The following is a 23047-nucleotide window of genomic DNA, read 5'->3' as shown; positions in this document are numbered from 1 at the left end:
AGCAGAACCACGAGAGAAGCAGAGAGAACGCCAGAGAGCCCAGAAAGAGTGAAGACTTGTTCCCAGCCCCCCAGCACCCCTGCTTGCCGTGTACCTGGTAAATCCCAATAAAAGCCTGAAAAGCCACTGAGGGCTCTAGGACTCTCTCCTTCACCCCGTCTGCTCGGATCATAAAGAACCTGCTCCATGTCCTCCTGCCCCCTACAGAGAGCAAACAGAGTTCTTAAGGCCACAGGTGGCTGGATCACCCTAGATAGTGTCTACAGTGTCCAGAAGCCCCAAACAAAAGGTTGCTTGTTCAAGAAGGCTCCATCCCACCAAAGAGGGCCTAGAGCTTGTGGCAGCCAGCAAGCAGCAAGCCAGGATGCAACTCACCACAGCTGGAGATGCTCACAGGTAGGGGCCACTGAGATGACACCACAGCAGCCCCAGCCACAGTCTGAAGGTCAGGATGGACTGCATCAGATGCCAGACAAGACAGCAATGGTGGCAGCAGCAGTAGAAGGAGGTGCCAGATGATCAGATACACCATGTAAACTCATCTCAAAAATGACCCGGACACAGAGTGCCAGTCACCCATTAGCAATGCTGGGCAGCACTGGCCAGAAGTACTGGTCACCAGAGGCAGTGTTAGAACACAAGTGTTACAGCCCCTTGTGAGTTGTTGGCCCACACCAATAACAAACAGCCCTATGAGACTCCAGGCCTGGGGCCTCTGGTGCTCCTTCCAAGCCATGTCAGAAGGAGGACTTGAGGCATAGGGGGCACAGCCTCTGAGAAGCACCTTGGCTTCCCTTCTTTCTTTGGAGGTCAGCTGCTAATCCTTCTTCTCTCTTACTTTGTCTTTCTTTGGAGGCCAGGAACAGTGAGTCTCAGAGTCCAAGCGAGAGAGTCCCGAGCTTCTCCTGCCCTGCTATACATCCTCTGTCAGAGTCCTCCACCTCCAAGTCTGATTGGACCATTTACCAATGGTAAATTTATCATTGCTCACACCTGATCTGTCCATGTTACGATCCAGGCCCCAAATCCATGGCCCCTCTACTGCCTGCAGCTGCAGCACCGCCAAGGGGTGGTGGGCTATAAAATGTCAATCCACTGCTCCTGCTAGTGCTGCCCACAAGCAGTGCTCTGGGGCCACACACCAGTGTACCGAGGCAGGGAGGGGTCTCTGGGTTTCAATTGTTTCTGAAATTGAAATTTAACTGGGAACACCCTATTTTTACTTTGTTAAATTTGTTGACCCCTCTGCCACCTCCAAACAAATACAAAGAAAGCATTGCTCATTAAAGTAAGATGGTAAGTGTTCTAGAATGTTGTACTAAAGGTTCTAGGGCTTTCAGTGGCAACAACATTTCAATCAATTGACATGTGAATTAACTATTAATTTGCATTTTTTTTCTTTCGGCAGGTTTCTAAAAACTTTTCAAAGCATTTTAGTTATTTTGTCACAACATGGTAATTTGTATATTGAAAAAAATACTGCGATGGTAACAGGAAAAACTCAATTCAAATAATTCCAAATGAGCTTTCAAGACTCCTGATTACATGTTGAGTCAAATGTGCATACTTTAAAATGTTTTCATATGATTCACCCAAATATTCTTATAAATAAAATTTAAATCAATTTGTATGTCCCAAAACTATACTGCAGAATTTTTTGATGAAGAAAAACATTCAAAACTCACATGCAGAGTCACTTCATTTTAGCTGCAAGATTCTTGTTCCAGCTCACCTTCCAAAACAATTTCAGTCAAGTAGAAATGTGCTGACAATCCTGCTTAGAATGGAAAATAATCCCTGCCTTTTCATTCATTCACACATTACCTCCCTAAAAAGAAAATGTGCAGTTACCAGACTTTTACACAATTGGTGCTCCAAGAGTGTTTTAAATGCAAACCTATAAGAGGAAAGTAAAAACAAATCAAACTTAATTGTGACTGGCTGGAACAAAATGCTTAAATCAATAGTAGGATGGCTCATCTGTTCACCATTTGCCCATTACCTGGGAGACCAACACCTCCTGCTGTGCCTCATTTTTGATACAGACTTACCATTGCTGCATTCTACCAAACACCACTAAGGATGGCCACACTGTCCCTGACTCCCTCTCTGATTGTCCTCTTTGCACTTAATAACCTATTAACTTACTCATTTTTAATTTTTTTCTTGCATGTGTATTCTTTGCAAGGGGGGCATGCACAAGAGGAAAACTAGAGTTGAAGAAAAACTTCATACAGCTGCTCAGAGCCTTCCTGCAAAGCAAAGGGCGCAGCACTATCTGTGAGTCACTTTTCCTCAACCTGTCTCCATATTCACTATGGCAATTCTCAGAAACCCCCAAATTCAAGCACAGCTCCTTTCATAAGATTCCTGAGGGGAAAGTTATTGTTGTTAATATATGAGAAGTAAATGAAGACCAATGAAGCTCTTAATTTGGAAACAGTAAATGTCTTTGATGGCAGGGGAGCCTTAAAACCCAATGTAAAGTGTCCAGGTGAAAAAGAGGGGGAGCAGCCACGGGGTATTGGAGCCTCTGGCTCTTGAAGGCCAAGCATGCTCTCCGCTCTACTCAATAAAGGCTGATGTTTTAGGATTAAAAACAAACTCATTTCTAACTCTCTACTGCCTCTCTGCTCTCCACTGCAGCCAAGTAGGCAAAACTGGTTTGTAAAATGTATCTGCCACTGAAAGTTAATAAGTATCTCTCAATTAAATAGACACACCAAACTGAATTATGTCTGGACAGCATGCTTGTGTTGATACATTAACTATTTTTTCAGATAATTATCCAAATGAAAATCTTGCAACTATACAGTAGTAGTAGTGATTTTCCAAGATGGGGGAGATGCGGAACTTCATTCTTTTTAAACAACTTACTTTCTGATTCTATTTCACAATTAAATGGATGTATAACTGTTGTCACCATATATTTACCGGCAATGACCTTTGTTTAGTTTTCTAGCTATTTTTTTTAACATGTATATATGGATCGCTTAATAGAAAAGTATAGAAATGACCACATGTGAACAAGAAATCATGAACTGAAACTACATTATTCTTTAGCCAAGTCCGCCCTAATAGGCTAAATAAGTGAAGGATAGAAATGCAGTTCCCACTTTAAAATCAGAGTGTAAATAAAAGTGGGATAACCTAGCAACACACTGATACAGTAGGGAAAGAAAGCATAGTGCAAAGGATGACTAGGGGAAAATTGTGATGTGTACAAAAGGCAAAAGATTAAGATACAACTGATAGCCAGCTGTTGACTTGTGTTCCACCTACCACTTTCTCTGCATCCTTTTATTATTTTTATAGGAAAGGACATTCATGACCAATAACAATATTACAATGACAGTCAGTGCAGGATTTAAGATATATTATTTAGAAGAAAGAAAAAACACCTTTAACCAACAGTAAAAAGCCACCAAAGGTGGGAGGGGGGCTAGTCACCTAGCTCAAGGTTTTATTTAGTGATGGTTCCACTTTTTCACTCACTGCCTGCAAATCAGCATTTTTAGTGGACAAAGGGCTCAGCAGCGGCCTTATGATTGCTTCTTTTCAAATGGTAATGGCTATCCTAACTCCTCTGCCAGGTTTTTCTTACCAGAGCACAAATTGCAGTTTACAAGGCTCTGAGGGGGAAAAAAAATCTTAGCTGAATATCTTTTTTTTTTATTCGACAAACTGACATGTAAATTACCCTTTAAGTGCTCCACTCTAGGGCTCTGATCATCTCCTAATTGTCACAGTCAATTGTAGCCAACAGTCTCTTCAATCCCAAGCGCTTTGACAACAAGCACAAGGATCAAAGCAGAATCAGCTCCCTTCAATATCCTTCTGTTTAGGATGCTACAAAACGCCTGAAAAAGAAAGGTGTAAGGGCATTGCTGTAGAGGAAACTGAGAGGAGAAAGTATTACAATAGTCATTTTCTCCATCTCTAAAATTATGTTGTATAAGCTCCTATGATCTTAAGTCACATGCACAGAACAAATATGTAAACCTCCAGGGCAATTAATAGGTTCTTAAGATTATACTAATATGCAGGCTTTACAAACAACACAGTCCCCATGATTCAGGAAAACTGATATAGTTAGCAGATAGCAATCATTTCATAGCATCAAAAACTATGATCAAATCTATTTTATATTCAAGGATAAATTCCAAAGCATACTTTTTATTACTTAGTTTAGTGTCAGGATTCGTTGTTCCCCAAACTAAATAATCCATTAAAATTTCTAGATTTTTTTAAATTAAGCTAGAAATGTCCAACTGGAAATGTGCCTCCAAAGAAATAAAAAATGACATAAAACTAGTTTCAAAATAATAGTGTTTCCTTGCTAGGGGTAACTCCATCATATTGTTTTACTGGGAACAAACTAATTAAAACTTATTACATGATCTACAAACATGATTCCTAAATAAGGTATACTTAACAAGATCACTACTTAACACAATGTGGCAATTCTTTCTAACTTTTATAAAAGTTTATTTATCCTTTTCTCAAAAGAGAAAAAAAAATGCTTATTAAATATAACAATCCAAACAATCTTCTGGTGGAAAGAGAAACACTAATAATAAATTTGTATAAAATAGCCACTCTAAAAATAACCTGAAGGTTGTCAGGAAAATGACAACTGAAAAGAAATCAAGGGTACATGTGACACTCCCGCTAGAGCTTGTCTGTTTGCACCCAGGTATTACACACATACAGCATGTAAGGTCACACATTGATTGACAGCCTTCCAATGCTCAAGATTAGAGCTGGAAAAGGAGGTAGCAAATACCCCAAGCTCCTTTCTCAGCTAGTTCACTCAAATTCCCCTGTAGGGGTTTCCCATCCTCCCCTCGATTTCACCTTGAATTCTCGGGTTTGATTGAAGAGCTTCACAGAAGGGTCTATTACAGACTGAGGAATGATCCATTTCACATCTGAAGCTCCGAAGAGCTACTTGTAAGGAGTCTTTGAGTGCATTTATCTCACATGTGAAGCTTTCTGCAAAATCAATATGGGTATTTTTCAGTTTGACAAGTCAACATGAAATATCACATAATAATAGAAAAACAGAGTTGTACATTTAAACACACCCAATACAGTTATCTATGACAAAGCTTATAGTTATTTTTTTAAAAGATTTATTTATTTATGCAGACAAGAGCTGGGGTATAGGCCAGAGATGTGAGGGATGAGAGGATTCACCAGAGACAGAGTGGGGAACAGAACAGGCAGGTTGACTGAAGTACACTCCTGAGGGGAGCAGCTGGCAAGTCAGGAGGCAAGTCAGGAGAGGTCTGCTGCACCATGTGGGTTGCTCCCTGGCTGGCCAGGGATCGAACTCATGCTGCAGAGGCTGTGGATTGCTTCATACTGCAGTGCTTAATCCCTTGCACCACCAGGGAGGCCCAAAGCTTATAGTTATTACTCATGGACATCCTTGAGTATGCTTAATCTAAATTCATCCTGATAGCTAGGTTGAGGAGTATGGAAAGTATAACTGACTACTCACCATATTTTTTTTTGTCTCCTCTGCCCTAATTAATCTGGGTTTTCCAGTGGAGAGGATGGGCAGGAAACAGAGTCTTTGCTTCCAAACTGAGAGTGATTTGAGAAGAGGGAAGAAAATAACTAGGGGGGTGAGGGAAGCAACATGGAAGCAGAACAAAAGAGAAATACAGAATTTCAAATTTAATTGGCAAGCGCTGGGCAAAATGTTACCCAAAGAATCGTCACTGTGACTCAAATCCCCACAACCATCAAAGCAAGTTCTAGCACAACAAATGACATATTTGTGTTGGTTTCTGACAATCTTTGGGTGAACTCCAAGCCTATTCTACCATCTGCATAAACTTGAGGAACATGATTTAACTTCTGTGTCTCCAGGTTTTTAATCTCAAAATGGGATTTATCAGAAGACTTACTTTATAAGGTTTTGTAAAAATTAAATAAGGTGATACATACAGCATGTGGCACATGGAAAACATTCAATTATTGGTGAATTTGGATAAAATCAGTGTAAAGTCCTTGAGCCTATCCACAAGGTCTTTAAAGTTCTAGTCTTATGCCATTATTCTCGGCTCACTGGACCTTTTTTACATTGCTCAATGTCCCCAAGTTGTAGATGACAATTCTAGTCTAAGATAACTGCTCAACATATTAACTCCAGTGTAGGTCCTTTTAAAAGAGTAGCACTACCTATATTTTATTGCCAGGAAATGGAAGGCTGTCCCCATCAACCAAAAGAGACTCAGATGTGACTGCAAGAATGAAAAATAACCCAGGCCAAGTTGGCTGATTGGTCAACTAATGAATGAACTAAGAGATGTAACATACAGTTTTCCTTCATATGTCAATGCTATAATTAATACTGGGGTTACCCCTATATACTCCATAAGAAGGACCTTAAAAAAAAACTCTCAGGAGCATATTGGTAGCCCAGATTTAGTTAAGTAGTTCACTATAACTGCTTATTCCATCATATTTTTCCATCATATTTTCTAGAACCCTTCACAACCTAAGTAATACTATCACCATCTGTACTTGATTATCTGTGCTTGAATCAACTACTTTGTAGATGGCTGGAAATAAATATTTAATCTTAGGCTAACTCCCTTCACCACTCAGAATATGCCCAGAGTAGGCAAAATATGTGAGTTCAGAGGATTGAAAATTAATGTTAATATCAAAATAAGAAAAGCACGATTATAAAATTCAACTGAAGTCTAAAAACTCTTCCTCTGTATTTCAAAGTAAAATAACTAAATATAAATGAGTTTGTATTTAATTAATTCTATAATATGTATCAAGAACTAAATATATGCAATATAATTCATTTTTTAGCTACCTTACTGTTCTCCACCATTATTATTAAGCTATAGTTCTCATTCCAAAACTGAATTAAAATATTTTATTAAATGCTGATATAGAATTACAAGAACAAATTGAAACAATTTCCTACTTAAAAAGGGTCATTTCCTTAAAATTTTTAATTTATTTGTTTTGGACTCAAAATACATTCTCAGCAAGGAAACAGGTTTATAAATGATAATTAAGTTGCTGGATTGACACATAAAAACCTACTGCAAGTAAAATGTACTTGAAACCCACTAGAACCAAATCTTGTGCAACTCTGGGTCATGAGGGCTAGGAATTTAACCCCATGAAGGCTTACAGAGTGAAACTTGGAGTTTCCCAATTTGAGGACATATTAGGGGGAAGACATGATGGAAGTATGGGTTTGGTGATCACTATTGTCCTCATCATCACATCAATACCACCACCACCACCACCATCATCATCATCATGTCAGTGATCTTTTTAGTGTACAGTAGCTCTGAAGATGCTGGTGGGAGGTAGCCATTAAGGTGACATCTCATCTTAATTTTTAAATCAGTAGAGGAGAATTGCACAATGGTGACTGGACCTCACTTTCTCTGCAATCACACATCTTCTATAATATTCATTTCCCAAGACAGACCCTAAGCATTTGCTTTCACTTAAGCAAATGAAAGCTCTGAGACATCACTATCCACATTGCAAGATCTCCTCGTTGTGGATTTTGCCTTGTACTGTAGTCACACCAGATTTCCTATGCCCAACTTTCACCTTTCCTGGAATTGTTCAAAGTACCAGTAGCTACAGAATCACAATATCAAAGTGAATTATTTGCCTTTATAAAGATCTCAATGGAGAATAATTCCACAAGTTTTCTCAATTATACGTATGCTGCGGAAGTCACCCTCTGTTATCTGCATTTTCTGCCTTGTTCTGTTTCTGGTTTTGATTTTAACGATAAGTCTTACTACTCAAAACCATGAGTGATACCTACCTTTCATATACAATGTGAATTTGCTATTACATTTGTGAGAAAAAAAGAATCCTGACCAATGGCCCGACCTCAACATTTTTCAAGGACCTGCTTTTGTTACATGCAGTTTCACTTAAAGTCAGTTTCCAAGAACCCATTGACATCAACAATGTTAAGTGAGGACATTCTGTACTTCAGGCATATCATTAAGTAGCTTCAAATAGTTCAACTAATAAAAACTGTAACTATGAACACTCATTCATTCCTGCCACAAGTACAAGCTTCTAAGTAAGTACTCAGCATCTTATAGTTTGCAAACCATCTAAAATGACTTCTGGTCTCATCAAATTATAATCACTACTTATATAGTGATATACATATGTAAATACCACTTAAGAGCTGAATTGAGCAGAGTCCGGAGGGAGGAAAAAATGGGGAGTAATTGTTTAATGGATATGGAGCTTTGATGTTGCAATATGAAAAAATTCTGAAGTTCTGTCACACAACAATGAGAATGTATTTAATATTATGAAACTGTCCAGCAAAATATTTACGATGGCAAATTTTGTCTGTTTTTTTCTATAATTTAAAAATTCTTACATAAAAAAATGAAGTAAGACTGCTTTTTATAACTAGCACATTCATTCAATAATAAATAAATAAATATGCTTTCTCTTTTAAAAACTGAATTAGGAATATACGAATTTTTAAGTGTTTGGAAGCCAGGATCCTAGATGTCAGTCCTAATCTTTTCTTAGGAAAATACTGCCTGCAAAGCTATCTGTAAAGTTTTTTACTCCACTAGACTTACATATGACTTGACATAGGAGAAATTACACATGAAAACACAAGGGCAAAACTAAATAAGTCAATGAAACTCAAATTATAGAATTTCACTTCTCTTCTGAAAGATTCAAACAATGAAACAAGAAACCACCACTCCCAGGTGCTCGGCTTTTAGGCTGTAACTACCAAATATTGTTACCATTTAGACTCTCAAAATTTCACTGAATTTTCAGTGGGCTAAGCCAAAGTTGAAACTCATTGTGACAAAAATACTTGAACCCAAACCCAACCAGCTTTCAGCGGTTTCTCTGTTTTGTGGCATTAGTGCCATGGTATCTTAACATTCACTTTATTTAGTGTTAATTTCTTTAACATTTTACTCAGGCTAGGGTTTTTTTTCCACCATTTTTAAAAAGTTAATGACAAAAGAAAGGTTTTTCAGGATGCACATCATAAGGTTTTCTTTGAACAAGATGATCAAATTTACATTTACCCCACACAAAGACAGGACACAGACACTTCAAAAGTAGTAAAAAAAAAAAAAAATTAATTAAATGGGACAATGGAGTATAAGGATGGTTTATGAAAACCGGTGTCTTTATTTTATCATCTATCTCATATACACAAAATGGAATCAATCAAAAGCAAAAATAGTTGGTTACTTTTTTAAAGTAGGACCTCAGGGATAAAATGATAACATAAAAACTAGTGGACATGGTACATTGATTCAAAAATGTATTACTCCATTTGATAATCTAATTTTTTTTCTTAACATTTAGTCTTTCAGTCTGCACAGTTTTTTTAAATTACAGGTAGCAAAACTTTGAAGTTCAGTATGAATTTTAAGTTTGTAATATTATCATTAGTTTCCATAATAATAGTTACCAAAGACTAATATATCTCAGCACTTACACTCTCTTTTTAGAACAACATATAAGGTATCAATATCCCTCTGAGATATGAAGAAACTGAGGCTTTGAGAGATAAAATAACTTGACTAAGTTATGATGCTGTACTCTTAATCACAAAGCTCCCCTGCGTCCTGATGAATTGCTATAAGTATAGCTTCATTTCAGTGTATTCTTCTATATCATCTGCTACAAACTTTTTCTGAAATTATCTTCTTGATAAATGATTCCCTCTTGCCATTTGGGTGTTCTAGGGTATAATAGTTCCTAAATAGAAATCATATCTTTGATGTAAAAACTTGCTTTGATTGACTCCATTGCAGAACCAAATGTTGTCATTGGCTAACATGGCATTGACCACCAGTAAGAGTTCCTTGTTTCCCTGCAATCACACCATGTGCTCATCAAGAAACCAGGTTACAGAACATTCACTGCATAGAACAGCATCCATGGCATATGCATTTTGAAATACACCTGAATTCAGGACTTGAATCATGTGTAATTCAGGGTATTCCACAAGACACTTCTCCCCATGGCAAATATCATAATGATCCCTAGTGAAGGACATACAAACGGGCACCTGTGCCTTTTAATTTCCCTGTTCCAGATCTGGACCCCTTCCCCTCTGATCTCCCTATGCCTGGGTAACCATATTCAGGCCATTTCTAGTGAGAACACAGTGAGGGCACATGCTCACAAACTACTCAGGGCTGGCCTTAGACCCCAAGAATAGCTACACGAGCATCCTAATGATGCTCTAAGCCATCCCTAATATTACATATGAGATAAGCAGTTCCAAAGAAGTACAATGCCTTGCCCAACATCATAGGCTAACAAGCAGAGATTTTAAACTCAAGCCTAGTGCATTTTCCACTTATGAGACTGTTTTAAACAAAAGGTCTACTCTATTTCAGATAAGATACTAGATCATTTTCATACAGTATTTCACGTAATCCTCACAACCCTCACACAAGATAATAGTATCACTCTTCTTATAAATGAGACAGACTAAAATTTTTCTCAATTCACCTCACTAAAAAGTAGCAGCTACAAGGATAAGCTATTAGCACCTTAATTTTTTTTAAAGATTTATGTTATTTATGCAAGAACAGGCCAGATGCGCAGGAGGGTGAGAGGATTCACCAGAGACAGAGTGGGGAACAGAAGAGGCAGACTGACGAAATACACTGCTGAGGGGAGCAGTGGACGCGACAGGAGAGGTCTGCTGCGCCATGTGGGACCCTCGCCGGCCAGCCGGGATCAAACCGGTGCTGCAGAGGCTGCTGACGGCTTCACAGTGTGGCGCTCAACCAACTGCACCACCAGGGAGGCCCAGTACCTTAAGTTTAATGTAAGTCAAATTCCTACCAAAAAAAAATACTGATCCAGAAGTGCTCACGATACTAGATAGGGGTGCATTGCTGCTCAGACCAAAAAGGAAAAAGTGTGAAACCAAGGCCCGAAGGAAAGAAAAAGCCTAAAGTGTTGTATGAACACATTAGTCCTTATTTTTATTTCTTTATACCCTGCCTTTCACACAAAAGATATACATTGCTTTATATTTTTTAAAAAAGGCACCCAATACAATATAAACTAAATTTAATATAGGTGAATAACATGAGCCTAGTGGAAAATACAGTGAAATTAAGAGAGACAAAACCCTTGCAAGGAAGTCTTATATACTTGCCAGAGGTAGGCTATAAATTGGAATCTGAACATTCAGACAAGCTACATGAAGAGAGAAACATGATCCATTAAATGAATTGCAGTGTCCCTAAAACAAAGAACAAGCCATTTGCTCAGGAGAGTCACAATTATTCCTGGTTATGAGCCCACAGAGAAATTTGTCCCTGCGGCCCTCCTCTAGGAACCACAGTATAGAACATGGGACAGTAGCCTTGACAATGTGCTCCCGGCATGCTGAGCAACACACTGCTTAGGGTTGTTTATTGCACCGTTCATGAATGCCAGGCAGCAGAGTTGCACCAAGCAGAATCAGGCAGGCAGTTCTTTGGGGACAGCATGCTAGTCATCTTGAGGAAAGAGCAGAAAAGAAGAAGGCCATGCTGGATGGGAAGGATGCTGAAACCACCAGAAGAAATCTTGAAGTCCTGCAAAACACATATAAAACACACACACACATACCACCAATGCTAATTCCATTAATGCCTTTGCTATAATGCCTACCCCATTCCAAGAGGTATTTTGCCTCTTCCTGCTTAACTCATCCAAACAGGATTCGTCCTTCCAGACGTCTCCTGTTCGAAAGGCAAACTGACGGCCTCTCTACCAACCCAGGCTGCAAACTGGGCAAAGAAGACGGTAGAGCAGGAACAGTCAGACCAAAAGAGTTACTTGTTTTCAACAGTGATGTGCTCATAGGTTGTGACCATTTCGTCATCCGATAGAGGGCGCACCATTGTTGAGCTCTACTGGGAGACTGAGCTGCCATTGGCAAGGTTTGGTGTGTTGCCATTCATTTATTCACTCAATCACTGGGTCAACGAAAACTTATTAGAAAATATTAGGGTTACATGTCACGAAAACAGGTTGACAAGGTGCAGAGAGCCCCTTCCTAGTGGAGCCAACGTGTTGCCACTGCTTGAAGACGCTCTTGAGACAACTCAAGGAAAGAACATGGAGCTAGAGAATTGATGACTAAAACTCCACATCCTGCTTTCTTTCCAGAAAGGTTGTAGGAGAGTTCCTCTGGAGATGTGGAAAGCAGCCTTTCCTTGGGAATTAACCAAAGCCTGTGGCCTTGCAAGTCATTTCAAAAGTCTGCTCCTTCAGTTGCTTCATCGATCAAGATTGAAAGTAATACCTGCAACTAATGTTTCACAATATTGTGCGAAACAAAAAAAGAGGTGTGAAAGTGAAAATACTACAGAAATATTACCTTCAAAAACTTGATAAAATGGACCTTACAGCTGTCGTTATAAGTACAAATGAAAGTCTTCATAGTCAGAGACGTGTTCAGAATGCAAGATAACAAAATAAAAATGAGCAATTCATTCTAAGTCATAGACAGCTAAATTAATTAATAACATTTAATGGCTAGCCCTGAAGGACTCTTCAAATTATAAATATAGCCCTTCCAGAAAGTTAAAAACATTTTTAGGAGTAGCCTAAGATGGCAGCACCTCTGCACTCTCATCTGTTGATGTGAAAACAGCATGGCTATAGAAGGAATAAAACATACTTTGAGAGGGGCCTCCCTGGTGGTACAAGGGGTTAAGCACAGCACTGTGAAGCTAGCCACAGCCACTGCAGCACAAGTTCGATCCCAGACCGGCCAGAGAACTACCCACATGGCACAGCAGACCTCTCCTGACTCGCCCACTGCTCTCCTCAAGCAGTGTATTTCAGTCTGTCTGCCTGTTCTGTTCCCCACTTTGTCTCTGGTGAATCCTCTCACTCCCCACACCTCTGACCTGTGCCCCAGTTCTTGAATGTATAAATAAATAAATCTTTAAAAAAAAAAAAACTGTGAGATAATCATTTCATGTTATTAAGCAAAATTCAGAGTATTCTAAGAAATAATTCTATTACAGAGAGAGGTATGTGCAGTCACTTACAACTCCTCTAACTGAAACTGGAGTTGTCATCTCCCTTCCCCAAACTCACGAGTTCTTATTATACCAAAGGAGTGTAGTCAACTGGAAAACAATGAGTTCTTGTCCAGATTAAACCAATTTTAAGCATTTTAACATAAAAGCACACATCACAAGATGCACTGCACAGCACTATTTACACAAGGTCAAATTCTCACCTTTTTCTCATTCAGATTAGCTAACAAGTAATACGTACTTAAGGATTGGCTCTTTGCTTTCAAAGTTATCTGTCTGTGTGCAATCGAAGAGTTCATTGAAAGTAAAGGGCTCATTGGATACTTGCTTTATTAGGAAATATTGCTAGGCATGCATGTAATGCTCTCTTAGCACCCTTTAAAATACCATAGCCTTTTACTTCTTCCACTGAGTATTCCAGATTTGAACCCTTTTAAATACTCTGCAGACCCCATGCGCCATTACTTCTGGAGACCAATTATATCAAACAGATGAAAATGTACCCATATCCACATTAAATGTAATCATTTTGCTGTAAAAATTTTGAAAGATTTTTTTTACAATTTTATTTCTGCCATATCAGGCTTCAAGTAGTAGAGCAAATTTGTAATTAACTGTGATTTCTAAGCAATCATAGCAGGTTGAAGGATACCCACTGAGTGAAAATGTTTGATCTGAAAACTTAAAATGCCATGACATTTTAATGCATATTTTTTGACAATGACTAAACTCTTTTGCTTATATTTATTCACCTGGATTGTGTACTCCTTATAATTTGCAAGCTATATGATTATGATCAGAAATTAAATATTTTCCTGGCCTCGTGAAACTTGTAAACTCTGGGGTGCCTTTGGTCACTAATGAAAAGGTTGGCCCTTCCCCTCACCCACCCCAGATATCATCCTCGCCAGCACAGATGCCACTGGGGACTGAGCTACCAAAACCCCAGCCCAAGGATTGGTCACTGTCCAATACTGCCTAGTCTTCTCTGGTCGGGATCTGGCGCTGGCATGTCTTCTGGCAAGCTGTCCACATGTGGATGGAAGGGATACTCTCGCTGAGCCCTCAGAACTCCTCAGTGTCTAGTGGCCACATTTGGCTTCTTGTTTGAAGTGTTTTTTTTTTCCACATCTTTCAAATAAAATCCTCTTTGAGGTCTAGTAGGATGTTAAAAGAAATAATATATAACTGACCACATTCCCTCTCACCCACACACACAAGAAAAGTCACTCAGTGGAAAAACCCTTCAGAAATAAATAGACATAACACATACCTCTTAGCATCGCAAATTCAGTCTTCAGAGGCTGCTTGAAGGCAACCACCACAGTTAATAGCCTGGGCTCCTCACCAGTAGTGAATTATGATGAGGCTAGTAGTCCCCCAGCCCACCACTCCCAATGCAGTAACTCCACATCCTTCACACTGTACTACTCTAAGGGAAAACGTCTGAGGAAAAACTGGAAATGGTATCGGTAACCATGGCGTATCGTTACCACTTACAATTTCTTTTTTTTTTTTAAAAAAATTATTTATTTGCATGCAAGAGCTGGGATACAGGCCAGACATGCCAGGGACGGGGGGAGGAACTGGGAAGGTGTGTGTGAGAGGATTCACCAGAGCCAGAGAGGGAAACAGAACAGGCAGACTGACTGAAACGCACTGCTGAGGGGAGCAGAGAACGAGACAGGAGAGGTCTGCCTCGCATGTGGGTAGCTCCCTGGCCAGCTGGGGATCGAACTCAAGCTGCAGAGGCTGTGGATTGCTTCATAGTGCAGTGCTTAACCCCTTGTGCCACCAGGGAGGCCCTCTACCACTTAAAATTTCTGAGTTTGTTATAGAATGGCATCATTACTTGGGGGCGGGGGGAGCAAGGGGAGGAGAGACCCAATGGACTAAGTAGGTTATTGGTGCTTTGTTGCTGGTAGGTGCAGTAACACACATATAAAGAGGCGTGCAGGGCCTCCCCGGTGGCACAGCGGTTGAGCGCTGGGTTGCGAAGCTGCCTGCAGCCTCTGCAGCGCTGGTTCGATCCCCGGCTGCTCCCCAGCCACTGGTGGGGGGTCCCACATGGCGCGCAGACCTCTCCTGCCGCCCGCTGCTCCCCTCAGCAGTGTATTTCGGTCCTTCTGCCTGCTCTGCTCCCCGCTCTGGCTCTGGTGAATTCTCTCACCCTCCCGTGCTTCTGACTGTACCCAGTGCTTGTATGTATGTATGTATAATCAATCAATAAATAAATAAATAAATCTTTAAAAAAAAAAAAAAAAGAGGCATGCACCTATATCTCTACACACAGAGTAGTGTGAGCCAGTGTTACCGCTATGAAAAAGAACACAATTTAAGAAAAAACAACTAAGGCACCATTAAACTTGAAATTAAGAACTTACACTGAGATTACATTTTCTGCCTTTTATAAGCATTGCCCTAGCCCATTCTCTCCCTTTATTCATTTAATATTGGTCAAGCACCTTCTCTGCGCCAGGCCCTGTGCTGAGCCCTGGTGAGAAGAGCAGATGGAGTCCCTGGGAATAAAGAAGGTAAGAATTGCAACTCATCGTGGAGTCTTATGTAAGTGCTTCCACCTGGTTAGTTTAAACAAGTTTTACTAAAATCCAATCCCATTTCTCTATGTTCTGCCCATAGCAGAGGTAAACAACAGCCTCTATCTGCTCCATCATAGCCTTCCTGATACTCAAAACGTTCAAAGTTCTTTTTTCTTGTTGAAATTAAACATATTTCCCCACAAAGAAAAGATGATAATTCATGGATGCAACAAGCCAATATAACTCCTTTGCTGTGTCCTCACATTGTCATTGGTATAAAAATATAGATTATGACTTTTTAGTCACATTGAAAGGATGAAGGAAAAGATATTCCCATGAGATCACCAATCTCTTAGGCATTAATCTGTATACTAATTCTGATATTGCTTTTCTCAGAAAATGCACCATAATGCAACAAAAATTTGCTTCAGTGCACTGAGAAAAAAATAACTAATAGCTCTCTCCCTTATGACTCATATCGCAGTACCCTGCGCCCAAAGAAATCAACACACACTGTCTCTGAACCACATTATTATCCCGTAAGAAGACTATAAAATGTGTACATCACTCATTCGTTGACATTGAACTTGTGCCAAAACTATTAAGAACACATATTCATAGATATCCCAAATGTGTACGAATGACTACAGAATAAAACACAAAATGAAATTGGGATTCACTATTAATTTGTCTTTTATAAATGATTAAGTAAAGCATATGAAGGAAATAAAAGGGCAATAAATACCCTTTTATCACAAACTGGGGGATTTCTCTTACTCTGGGCTTGCACACAACCAGTTTAGAAATATGCATAATTGCCTATGGTCAGCATCATATCACTGCCAGATCACACATTAAACAGATAACCACTATTATTATAAAAGCGACTTCCTTGACCTCATATTTTGGTCTGGCTAGGAATTCCTTTTTTTTTTCCCAGATCGGCTGTTACATGGTGCCAATCTCACGCTGTGCATGTCAATTTGTACCAGTATAAGTGACCGGTGCCTTACAGAGCATATTCTAAAACATACTTATATGCATATGAATAGCATAAGTTCAAGAAATATGATCATAGTTGTTCTGACAGTGCTTTTTAAAATCTGAATTTTATGTGTGTTTTTCTATTATAGCTAAGGTACAGTGTGTGTTATTTGGCAGCCGGATTTGACATGAAAATATAAAAGGTTTGGGCAACCACATATTTGGAAATAGAAATCTTTCCTGAAAACATGGCTTTGGTTTTTAAACACAGCTAAATTTCTGGAAACTTCAATTTGTTAAAGACAGCCAAGACTTCAATCATATTTAACATATTCCTGGGGTTTACATATAGTGTTTCAAAGTAATAAACAACATCTTGTTTGGAGTAGCACGAAGAAAATGAGGCAAGCACTTCTTTAGAGTAAAAACTCCACTTTCTAAAATAGTTTGGAGACTCATTCTTGTGTTGGGAAAATCACAAAACACTATTCAGCAAACAAAACATGATGAGCTCAATTCAAGTTGGTAAACATTTTTAGCTGGCTTCATTTGTAGTGAGAATTTTAATGTAACCGTAACTTCAAGAATGCATCCCTCAAATGGAAATTTGAGGGGCAAAACTTTTTTTAATTGTTATTAAGAACAATGGTGTCAAATTTGCACTTGAAAATCGAAAGCAGTGTGATGACAACAGTAAATTGATTGTTTGAACAATTTTAAAAATCACATTACAGTGCACTAAAATGCATCTGCATCTGCTCACTAGCACTCTCTTTGCAGTGACCAAAAAGCCCCCAGGCTTGATTCAGTAGCAGAAAAAAACTACTTCTTCAGAAGAGAGTCTATATATACCTTACCTCCAGCACGTAAAACTTGCAATAAAGCTATAAACCCTTCAGATGCTTTTCCCTCAATGGTCTAAACATAATAGTGATGTCTAAACACCTTAAGTCACTTAGCAAGAATAACAAGCACTTTTCAACAAGTAAATTTTGATGAGTCTAAATAATAACTGCCAAGGAAAGAAGGCATACGAAGTTTTCTCTCTACGCTTTATAAGAAGTCAACTTAAATTTCATTTCACCATTCTTTTTCCCTATACAGAGACTCAGTGAACAGAACATTTACTGTAAGAACTATTACAGATTCAAGCCCAGATAATTTATGACAAACCAACTAATCAATGTCTTGTTGTATGGTTAATATTCCTTGTTTTTGTTTTTGTTTTTTGTTTTCTGCCTGTCTGCTATTCCTAATATTTTCTTAGAAAATTTTTTATTTCTGGTGACTGATAGGTAAAACAAGGGAATTCATTAACAGGTTTAAAAGTTGGTGACACATTATGTCCCTTCCCCACGACCTGTATTCACTATTAGGGAGGACCTCAAAAGCACAAAGATATTAGATCTGTGCTTGTCTGGGACAGTCCTGATATGCATCTCTTTACCTGGAGTAATAATTAGTAACACTCCCTTCCAGTCTCAAAATTATCCTGAATTGGATGAAAAATGGTATGGACACCCTTCTTATAAAATAATGAATGTTATCTGCTTGATAGAGACTTCTAGAGCACTAAGTAGACAGCACAGTCTGAACTCTCCCAGCTACACTAAAAGTTCCTTGAACACTGAGATTGCACTTTTATTCAACTGTGTGCAGGGAGCACTGTGTCTGGCATATAGCAAATGCTAAATAAGTGTTTTCTTGTGTGAATGAACATTTGTTCCTTTAGATAGAACATTGCCTGCTCTGGATCTCCTCCTTGAAAACATAAATATTCCTGGAAGGAAAAGCAGGTACATAAAATTGATATTGACCTTCAAAGTTGACCTCCACTTACCAACTCTGCTGCTACTACTCTGGTTTAAGTTACCATCATCTCTTGCTTGGATTAGCACAACAGCCTCCTTACTGGTCTCTCTGCTTCTATCAATGCTTCCCCAGTGTATATTCTCAGCACCACAGCAAGTGACCTTGTTCAAACAATCAGATGGTGCCACTTGCCATTAACCCTGAGTAAAAGCTAATCATCACAGTGGTCTACAAGGAGCACTGTGAGATTTAACAAATAAAAATATGAAAACATAGTTACATGAATATTTTTAATACAAATATACATCACACACTATTTGGGTCACACTTATACTTTAATAATAATTGACTGTTTATCTGAGTTAAAATTAAACAAGGCATCTATATTTTATCTGGCAAGCCTTAACCTACAAGGCTAAGACCAGGCACATGCGCACTAGTGTGCACCTCTCCTGTCTAGGTCCTTCTCTTCTTCCCCATGGGCTTCAGCCCCATGGCAGGGACACTGATCCTCAAATCTACTGGGCATACTTCTGCCTTGGAGCTTTGTGCTGGCTGCTTCCTCTGCCTGAAAAGTTCTCTCAGATACTACTACCAAGTGTTCCCCCCATATTCTTCAGGACCATATATGCCTTTGGGTGAGGCTCCTCCTAGTCTCCCTATCTAAAATTCCACTCCCTTCCTACTTTGGTTTTTTCCATCACACTTACATTACCTAACATATTTTCTTTTTCAGTACTCTACTTGAGTGGAAGCTCCCTGAGAGGAGGTATTTTTGTCTATTTTGCCTTCATTCTAGGTTTCTGCTCAGATGAGGTCCCATAAAAAAGATGGGCCTGAATTAATAATGATCATCAATAGCAGTAGCAGTCATATTACTATTGCTACTAACTTAAAGTCTATGTGGTCTGCAAAAATCTTGTTTAGATATTTCTCCAAAAGAGATATGTAAATGGCCAAAATGCATATAATAGCACACTCTACTAGTCATTAGGGGAATGCAATTCAAAGCCACAATGAGAAAGCACTCATTGGTACCATTAATATCACATCCATTAGGAGAAATGCTACCCAAAAAACCAAAATTGACAGGTGTTGAGATTGTGAAGAAAAGAGAATATTTGTGCACTGCTGGTGAAAATACAGAATGGTGAAGGCACTGTGAAAAGTGGTAAAACACTACCTCAAACATTAAAAATAGAATTACTGTATGATCCAGGAAGTCTACCTCTGGGTGTTTGCCCAAAAGAATTAAAAGCATGGTACTGAAGCGATATTTGTACACCCATTATCCTACCAGCATTAGTCACAATAACCACATAGTGGAAACAATCCAAGCACCCATGGGTGAGTGAATGACAAAATGTGGTAAGACTTACAATGGGATATTATTTAGCCTTAAAAAGGAAGTTCTGCCCCATGCTACAATACAGATGAAACTTGAAGACATTGCACTAAGTGAAATAAACCACTCACAAAATGACAAATACTGTAAATTTCATCTTTCAGGAACTGCCTCAACTAGTCAGATCCACAGCGACAGAAAGTAGATTGGGGATCCCCAGAACTAGGGGGCGATGAAAAGTTGTCGTTCAATGGTATCAGTTTCAGTGTTGCAAGAAGAGTTCCCTAGATTGGTTGCACAACAATGCAAATGTATTTAAAACGACCAAACTGTATACTTTAAAAATTAATGTTTTGTGTATCTCACCACAAGTCAATGGTTTTTTCATTTAAATAAATAAAATTTATATGATCTGAAGTTCAGAGTTAGGTACGTTGTGTCATTTAATATTGTACCTTGACAGCAACACAGGCCTTGAGTGATACTATGTCCATATCATGGAGGGGACAGCTAAGAACGGAAATCCTCACAAGTCAGCAAAGATGACCCTACTAGTCAACGGGAGGCTCCAGAGAGAAATGACTCCAGACCTGGGCTCTGTCCAGCAATACGGTCTGTCTCTCATGTTAAGGTTAATACCATTAACTCTAGGGATCCCACGGCAATCCCCACCATTCAGTCACTCACAGATAAGGTCTTCATATTAGAGCTGTTTGTTCAGGCACTAGGACACAACGACAAGGTCCCTGCTTGCACTGCATGGCTTATAGACCGCAGAGAGAAACAGACATGAAAACTCAGGCCCTGGCACATAACTGGCAGAACAATAGATGCTTATTCTTCAGCTGGAGCCCAGATGAGCAAAGGAGAATGCCCTAGTTAAGGGAGGAATGAAGGCAAACTGCCTGCTAGCAGTTTCATTTAAGACCAACTCTGACTGATCCAAAGGAGCTGAAGAAGTGCCCCCTACTGCAATGTGACAGCCTCTTCTCTTGCCTTTTTTGTGGTTGCCCCACCTCTGACTTGTTCCTTATGAAAAAGCCCCCATTTTTAAAGCAGAAGATGGACATTGGAAATAATCTATGTTAAATGCCTTTTTAAAAAGAAGTTTCTGATCTAAAAGAGGAAAGTATCTGTAAGAATCTCCAACCATCCACTTAGAGAAGAAATAGCATGAAATATTAAGTGTTTGACTACATCATTCTCCCTAAAGTCTAATAAAGGACAAATGTCAGGAGAAAAGAGGAAAGTCAATATTTTAAACCTATTTGCCTGACCTATGCAGATTACCAACTCTGACTTTCAAAATACTTTAACACAGGGAAAAAAATGAAGATACTTTATAGTATTTTCCAGAAGAATAAATTTTTATGTTCCCTATGCAAGCAGAAAGTGATAAGATATAATAATTTTAGTAATAAACCTCAAGAAAGACTTTAACAATTAAAAAGGAAATGTCTAGAGAGTCATATCTAGATAGGCCTAGGAGAACTTCAAAAATATACACACCAATAGTGTAAGACCTTGGAGGGCTAGGGAAGTCTTTCACTTCTTATTTTACATGATTTTATGAATAGATGATGTATGTTTTGCATTTTTTCAAATAAAAATAGAAAATCAGGCCAGGTTAACATTAAATGCTTTCATATATACCCATCAGAGTATAAAAGAAGGAAGTCCACTCTCAATGACTCTGTTGATTTACATAACAGACACCTTTACCCATCCTTAACAGGAAGTACTATAGCAAAGTGGTTAGAAGTGGGGGTTTTCTTGGGTTTGAATTGAATCTTGGGTTTGAATTGAATCTTCATTTTCACTGGTTGTGAGACTGAAAAAACATGATTAACCCACTCAAAACCCATATCCCTATCTGTAAAATAGAGGTAATAATGCCAATCTCTCAGTTTTGTGGTTTAAATTATTAGAAGCTTTTATTTCTGGTACATTCATAAATATAATCTAATAATCCAATGATTAGAAAATTACAAGTCAACAAAAGTGACCAGGTAACCTGACAATGTTAGCATTAAATTAGCTGAATATATCAGCAATCAAAAAAGATAAACTCATGATGCCATTCGCAGCAACGTGGATGGAGCTAGAAGGAATTATGCTCAGTGAAATAAGCCAGAAGGAAAAAGAAAAATATTGGATAATTTCACTTATAGCAGAAATATAGGGGAACCAAATAAGACATCAGTGTAAAAAATAATAACAGTACAAAACACAACAAAGCGAAAACAGACAATTATAAATCAGAGATATCCTGCAGGGGAGGAGGAGGGAGAGGGATCTGAGGGAGGGAGGGAGGAGCACAGGAGACTCAGGTGATGGTGCACGGGTGCCTTGGGGAAGGAAACTCTATGGGGACTACACCTGAGGGGGTGGGGGGAAGCAAATATTGTTTAAAAATGAACAATGATGTAAAGAACTTTAAAAATTAATTAAAAAATGAACTAGAAAAAATTAGCTGAATATAGACATAAAACATCAGAAAAAAATAAAAGGATAATAGACTGTTAGGAAAGCCTAGGGTTTCTAGTAAAGCAGTGTACTTTACTCAGATATTGATTATAGGAAAATAATGACGCTAAATTTGTATTCTGTTTCCAAAGGTATCATGTGTTTGTTTGCTCCTCCAGTTCCTTAAATAGTCAACAGTCTCAAGAGCTTGTTCTTGAGACTTAACCATGTATGATTAAAAATAATAGATGATATTGAAAGCATCTGGTTGAGCAAATGCTCTCAAGAGTGGAAAGTCAAGGTGCTAATGTTGCTTTTTAAGATAACAGGAACTGCCAAAAGAAATGCTGATTAAATTTCTAAAAGGTAAACTACTTAAGGCAGAGGAATGAGGAATTATTTTTAAAGGAACCAGAGGAGGCTCAGTTGAAATTTATCACCGTTAAAGTACCAAACCAAGACAAGAAAAAAAAGTGATACAAATAAAAGTGGTTAAGCAGAAATTTTAAAAGCAAGCCGTTTGGACAGTTAGTGGAAACCTTTATATGTTTATGCAATAAAATCACATAAAATAAACAGAAATAACAAGGTTAGCCCAAAAGGAAAATGGCAGGCAATGAACTTGAAATCTACAAAATATTTCACATAATTCTAAACATCTTTCTATAAATGTTAAACCTAGCCTCCTCATTAAAGAATATTTTTTTTTTAATCGGGGTTGGGTGGGGACAAGGATTTAACAATGGAGAGCAACAGATTTGTCCTGCTGTCTCAGCAAATAATGTTTTGCTTTCCAACTTTGTAAAAAGGGCATTTGAGCAGTGTACACATAC

General features: G+C 38.6%; 1 long non-coding RNA gene across 2 annotated transcripts in view; it reads right to left on the bottom strand.

Moving 5' to 3' along the window:
* The window catches only part of LOC119255808 (uncharacterized), a 72190-nt gene that overhangs the window by 25615 nt on the left and 23528 nt on the right, over positions 1-23047 (bottom strand). For both annotated transcript variants that reach the window (XR_008553551.1, XR_005127544.2), the window contains 3 exons: positions 4858-4995; positions 3701-3860; positions 1686-1828 (listed from right to left, as the gene is read on the bottom strand). This is a non-coding gene — a long non-coding RNA (uncharacterized LOC119255808). The remainder of the gene's footprint in view (positions 1-1685; positions 1829-3700; positions 3861-4857; positions 4996-23047) is intronic.

Source organism: Talpa occidentalis, unplaced genomic scaffold, assembly GCF_014898055.3.
Source record: "Talpa occidentalis isolate TD23 unplaced genomic scaffold, MPIMG_talOcc4v2.1 talOcc4.3, whole genome shotgun sequence".
In the NCBI taxonomy this organism is placed as follows: Eukaryota; Metazoa; Chordata; class Mammalia; order Eulipotyphla; family Talpidae; genus Talpa; species Talpa occidentalis.
The sequence above is the reverse complement of the archived record's forward strand: the minus strand, read 5'-3'. Positions and strand labels throughout refer to the sequence as shown.